Below are 6,000 nucleotides of genomic sequence, written 5' to 3' on the forward strand. Positions count from 1 at the left end.
GGGAACCCTGCAGCCTGCAGGACTGAGTCTTGAGTTCAATAATTTTAGGGCCTGAACTCCTCCTTCCGTGTCTTTTACCCCTCAAAAGCCCAGGTGTTCTCAATTTCTCAGCAGAGCTGACCCATTTTCACCCATTAATGGGGCTCATTTTCAGCGTGTCTTTCTCCCAGGCTCACCATTATCCATCTGTTTGTTTTCCTCGCTGTCTTACTCTTCCTCTGAGCTCCACCATCACCTATCCTCCCATTCCTTTAACTTTACTGTGCCCCACACCACTGCCTATTTTCAGCACATGTACCATCTTTTCCTCATTGCTCTTAGTACTAAAGAAGGACTAGTAGACCTGAAACTTTAGCTTTCTCTCCACAGACCCACAGAGTTTCTCCAGCAATTTCCATTTCTGTTTGCGATTACTAGTCCAGTGCCAACCCCTGCCAATTGTTCAACATCCCAAATCCCTGTGGCTCTTCCTCAATGGTCAGACACATGGGAGGGAAGAGTGTGTCGCTGGGGTATTAAACTGTGCCCACAACGCATAAACGGGAATGACAGCCCCCACTTTGCAAACGGTGTGAGCTGAGGTGCATGAGTTACCATGGAGAAGGTGCTGGGGCAGAGGAATGATGGGATCACCCTGGGCTAGAGGATTGTCTGATTGGACAGTGCAGGGAGTGGAAAAGTGCGGTGCTGGAAAAGCTCAGCAGGTCAGGCAGCATCCAGGGAGCAGGAGTGCGCCACACTTTCCGGCTCTGAGTCTCCAGCATCTACAGTCCTCACTTTCTCTCTGGACAGTGCAGTGAGGTGGTGTCTCATTCAAAAGCAATCAGTTGATTTGTTTTCAGATTTCACCTCACACAGTTTAAAGCAGAGGCAGTAGTGAATCAAATTTCCAAGAAATAATACACAGAGGATTAAATGGAAGAGATTTCATTCAGAAATGGAGGGGCCCTTGCACACAGAGCCTGTAGAACTACACTGTGAGAGTTAGTGACTGAATCAGTGAACAGGAGAAGCTGGGTTCAATAGTTGCCTGCAGGGAAAGGGGAAGGAGGGAGTGTGAACTATTACGTGGCTGGGGATACTGCTGGTTAAACTCCAACACGGACTGCTTTCAGGAAATGATTTGTTTCTATGTAGTCTTTCCAGTGTAACACTGCAATGTTCAACTGTGAGGAAATACTACTGAGTCTCACTGTAAATTCCAAATAAACAGCAGACACAAAGACAATAATCTCTCAAATATAATTGATGCAGGACTGAGTCTTGAGTTCAATAATTTTAGAGCCTGAACTCCTCCTTCCATGTCTTTTACCCCTTAAGAGCCCAGGTGTCCTCAATTTCTCAGCAGAGCTGACCTATTTTCACCCATTAATGGGGCTCATTTTCAGCGTGTCTTTCTCCCAGGCTCACCATTATCCATCTGTTTGTTTTCCTCGCTGTCTTACTCTCCCTCTGAGCTCCACCATCACCTATCCTCCCATTCCTTTAACTTTACTGTGCCCCAGGTTTGTGTGAGTGACTCAGTGGCAGATTGATCATGGGGATGGTCTGGAGGGTAGCCTGCACAGTGACAGGTGCTACAAGGAGAGGCTGGATAGGCTGGGACTTATTACACTGGAGTATAGGAGGCTGAGGGGTGACCTTATAGAGGTTTATAAAATCATGAGGGACATGGATAGGGTGAGTAGTCAAGGTCATTTTCCAAGGGTAGGGGAGTCTAAAACCCGAGGGCATAGGTTTAAGGTGAGAGGGGAAAGATATAAAGGGACCTGAGGGGCCACTCTTTCACACAGAGGGTGATATGCATGTGGAATGAACTGCCAAAGAAGTGATAGAGGCTGGTACAATTACAACATTTAAAAGACATTGTATAGGAAAGGTTTAGAGGGATATGGGCCAAACGCAGGAAGGTGGGACTTGGTTAGTTTGGGAAACTTAGGACAAGATGGACCGAAGGGTCTGTTTCTGTGTTGTATATATATCTATAACAAGGGTTACATAGCAAATACACTTAAAGCCAATCTTACATTTCTGAAACAACTCTTTCCACTCATTGAAGGGATTTCTCCTGTATCCTAAACATTGCAGAGTACTGCCTCACTAATGACCTCAGCTAAACCAAGACATGCTATGCTAGAGCATTCAGTTCCAAAATCATGTCTCTGTTGGTTACAAACAATTCAGGGACATAATTCAAGACAATGTTCCTTTCCATTGACTTCAGTTTAGAGAAGAATGTGACTGGGTTTGTGAACAGTGGGGACGGCTTTCAGACAATGTCAGATTACAGAATTGTCAGCTATGGTCTGTTGTTCATTCCAAACGGGAACATCATCTCCCTTCACAAATTTGACACCTGGGCATTGTCACTCAAATCATTGTCTCCTTTTCTCCCCCTTTACCCATTTAAAATTTGAAAACTGACAATGCCAACACACTCTACACTAGGACTGCACCTTATTCACACACACAAGTGATGTTTTGGGGGGAAATGCACAGTTAGGCACGTGGACAGTCAAAGCAGAAATCACACCTTCAATGGTCAGAAACAAATATTAACTTCACCCATCAACAGGCAGCTCAGCAACTTACAAAACACCAGATTTTAATGGAAGTGATTAACTTTCACCCTAACTCTATATTAAGACCCTAAACCCAACAGCTAAAACAGCTTCGATTGAATTCAAACACCTAACTCTTTTCTCTGTTAAAAATTTGCTATGATAATAAAGGATTCTCCAAAACTACTCACCAATTGGAGCTCAAAAATGGTGCATAAAGTTGTCTTGTGAACAGTTTGATCCTACACTGGGGAGGGAGGGTAGTTTGCTGTGACTGAGCTGCTGCTGGAGAATATCTGGCTGGAAAGGCAGTTGATGTTGGTTTTATATCTGGGTGGATGGTGGGGCAGTACCTCTGCAAGATACATCACAACCCATGGGTGGAGCTAGTCTAATTCAGCTCTAACAGGAAAGCCAGCTTCTCTCCAGCAGAACTCTACATCTTACCTAGAGTTTCTCTGGTTTGGGAGCCCCATTAGCTGAGCTCAGACGCCTGTGTGGGCCTGTAAAACATTTTGAACCATTTCTTCCTTTGTCCCTCCTGCGACATCCACTCCCATTTTCCTCCTCACCCTCCACCACCAAGCCCATGATGAGATCTTGCTGTACACATTTTGGCTCACATGCTAACTGCACTTTACAGCTTTCATTCATGATGAATGCACAGAGCTTGACAATGTTTTAATCAGTGAGGGGTTCAAGGGTTATAGGAAAATGGCAGGAAAGTGGAGTTGAGCATTATCAGAGCAGCCGTGATCTCATTGAATGGTGGAGGAGGCTCAATGGGCTGAATGGCCTACTTCTGCTCTTGTGTTTTACCTCAGATGTTTGTGAATGATGCTGTTATTCAACACTGTTCTCTGATTCCATCCAAATCGTTATTACCCAGAGACTGGATCGATGCAATAGCCAACACAGTGATAGTCCTCCTCCTCGCCTCTCTCCCCTCCTCTTTCCCCCTCTGCCTTTCCCTTCCTTCATGTCTCTCTCTCTCTCTCTCTCTCTCTCTCTCTCCTTTCCTCCCCCCACAACCACCCCTACTTCTTCCTGACTTGGACCTGCAGTGCTGGTTGGTCACTGTTGCCGGGTCGATACGCTGGCACTCCTGCCACACTGCATTGTGGGTATTCCTCCACCCCCAAGGACGGTAGTGGTTCAAAATGGCAGCTCACTTGCACCTTCATGACCGTGACTGATAGGCAACAAATACTGGCCCAGCCATTGACACCCGTACCCTCAGATGTGGAGGAGTTGAGTGCAATTTACAACAGGTCCTGACACCAGACTGAGGGTGCAGTGATGGAAGTCTGTACTCATGTCCTGTTTCAGAATGTTTGCTTTGATCTGATGTTATCAGCTGAGGATGATGAGTTCTCAACAATGACCCTACCGTCTGCTGGGACCTTCCCTCTGCAGTAACCTGGGGGACAGTGTGATTACAGCTTCACTGGGGTCTCTTACAGAGCATCACTGCAGACACGGGCTGATTGTAAAACATCCCTTTGATAGAATTGGTCTAAAGCACATGGAATGAGAGACCCGTGCACCCATCCAACTCTGCTGCTCACTGGTGACCCATCCCATCCACACTTTCAGGAAACCTACACCCATTTGTTGAAAGTGTAGGATTGAGCAAAAATCGCCAATATTTAAAATACCAGACAAAACCCTGCACTTTTCAAAACTTTTAAATGGGAAAGCTGGACTGAATTCTATGGAAAATACATAAACACAACTGGCAGAATGGAGATTGCTGTGTGGAACCATTGTCCGGTCTGGAATTCCAATTTACACCTTCTCTTCAAAAGGACAATCAACCAAAAGCAACAGCCCAAGACAAAGTTAAAAATCACACACCAGGTTATAGTCCATCAGGTTTATTTGAAGCACTAGCTTTCAGAGCGCTGCTCCTTCATCCACTAGCTCCAAAAGCTACTGCTTCCAAATAAACCTGTTGGACTATAACCTGGTGTTGTGTGATTTTTAACTTTGTCCACCCCAGTCCAACACCGGCTCCTCCACATCATAGCCCAAGACAGGTTTACCCCTCAGGGTACCCAGCGCAGACAGTACAGAGCCTACAGAGATACTGGGTGTTCGACCTCAATCAAAATCCACTCACACAAAATCTAACGATCGGAAAACCAACTAACTTCAGGAAGAACCACAATGAAAATTGCAGATTTGGTGTGAAGATAAGGGGCCTGCAGTAAGTATAATTGCAGACCCTGATCTCACCTGGAGAGCATCAGAGAGCTTCCCAATTGAGAGCTACCAGACACAGGCCTCTTCCAAACCAAAGGAGCCAACAGCTGCAGAAGCAAAGATTGACAACTCAGCAAACCAACCGACCCGACCGACACCACAAAGCCCCAGGCCCATCCTGAGGTGACACCCGGGGCCTACAAGACCAACCAGAAATAAAGAAAACTGTGTATTCACCTGATAGATCCACCACGCACCTTACCGCATCAACAGAATCAAACTAGAAAAGCAAACGCATCCCAATGTCTTCATCCAGGCTCCGGTTTGGCAAATGGGAATAACCAGGTGTATTTCAAAATCGTGCCTTCCTCAGCGGTGAGCATGAACTCCGGAGACCACAAAGTTCCGACCTAGCCAGCAAGGAGAGGAAGCCGGGTGATGACAGTACATTGGGACCCCCAGCGTAGGAATTCTGATTAAAGATGCTGTAATTAAAGCTGTTGTTTTCCTCTGTGCATTAGTGAGATAAGGTTCTAATTGTGTTAATCTAGTAAAGAGTGTGATGTAAAATACGACAACTCTCTGAATAATTAATTGTGTCAATTTCTTTGTCTATTGCATGTACCTGTTTGTTTTGTATGATATTTGCCATTGTATTTTGAATAAATGCAGAGAATCTTTTGCCATGAAACACCTGTCTACCACCTCTTCATTTCGCATTCCCTGAATAAGTCCAGTGTCCAGAACCAGGGATCTAGGGGTGATTCGAACCACTTAAAAATCAGGAAATAACTGATTGCAAACCAGCACCCCACGAAGGAAACTTTATGATTTCCCATTAATAATGTGAATTGTTTCATTTCAACATGGCGCAGTATCGATGGTCAAGTGTCACTTCTTCTTGGAACAGCTGTGCGCTTTTCTGAGCACCTCACCAATATTACCACCCCCTGCCCACCCCCGCCCCCCCACCAAGGTCCCTTACAACACCTTGATCCCAAAGATAAAGTCGGTGCTCACCCCACGGCTCTATCTGTGAGTTCAGCTTCCACTCACAAAACAATAGCTACTACACTTCAAAACTAATTCATAGGCTGTGAGTCACTTTGAGACATCTTGAGGATGTGAAAGGTGCTATGTAAATGAAACCCTGTCCCATCTTTAAATGTCTGATGAAAGTGTACCACTCGGGAATAGTCTTGCAATGTCGAGTGATGAGCAGAAATCCACCGGG

General features: G+C 45.5%; 1 protein-coding gene across 3 annotated transcripts in view; it reads right to left on the minus strand.

Annotated features, from left to right (window-relative positions):
- Nucleotides 1-2,841, minus strand: part of LOC132819621 (uncharacterized) — a 28,871-nt gene extending 26,030 nt beyond the window's left edge. For all 3 annotated transcript variants that reach the window (XR_009645103.1, XM_060831205.1, XM_060831203.1), the window contains exon 1: nucleotides 2,753-2,841. The gene's annotated coding sequence lies outside the window, so the exon portion shown is untranslated. The remainder of the gene's footprint in view (nucleotides 1-2,752) is intronic.
- Nucleotides 2,842-6,000: the final 3,159 nt, after the last annotated feature.

Source organism: Hemiscyllium ocellatum, chromosome 10, assembly GCF_020745735.1.
Source record: "Hemiscyllium ocellatum isolate sHemOce1 chromosome 10, sHemOce1.pat.X.cur, whole genome shotgun sequence".
NCBI classification, from domain to species: domain Eukaryota; kingdom Metazoa; phylum Chordata; class Chondrichthyes; order Orectolobiformes; family Hemiscylliidae; genus Hemiscyllium; species Hemiscyllium ocellatum.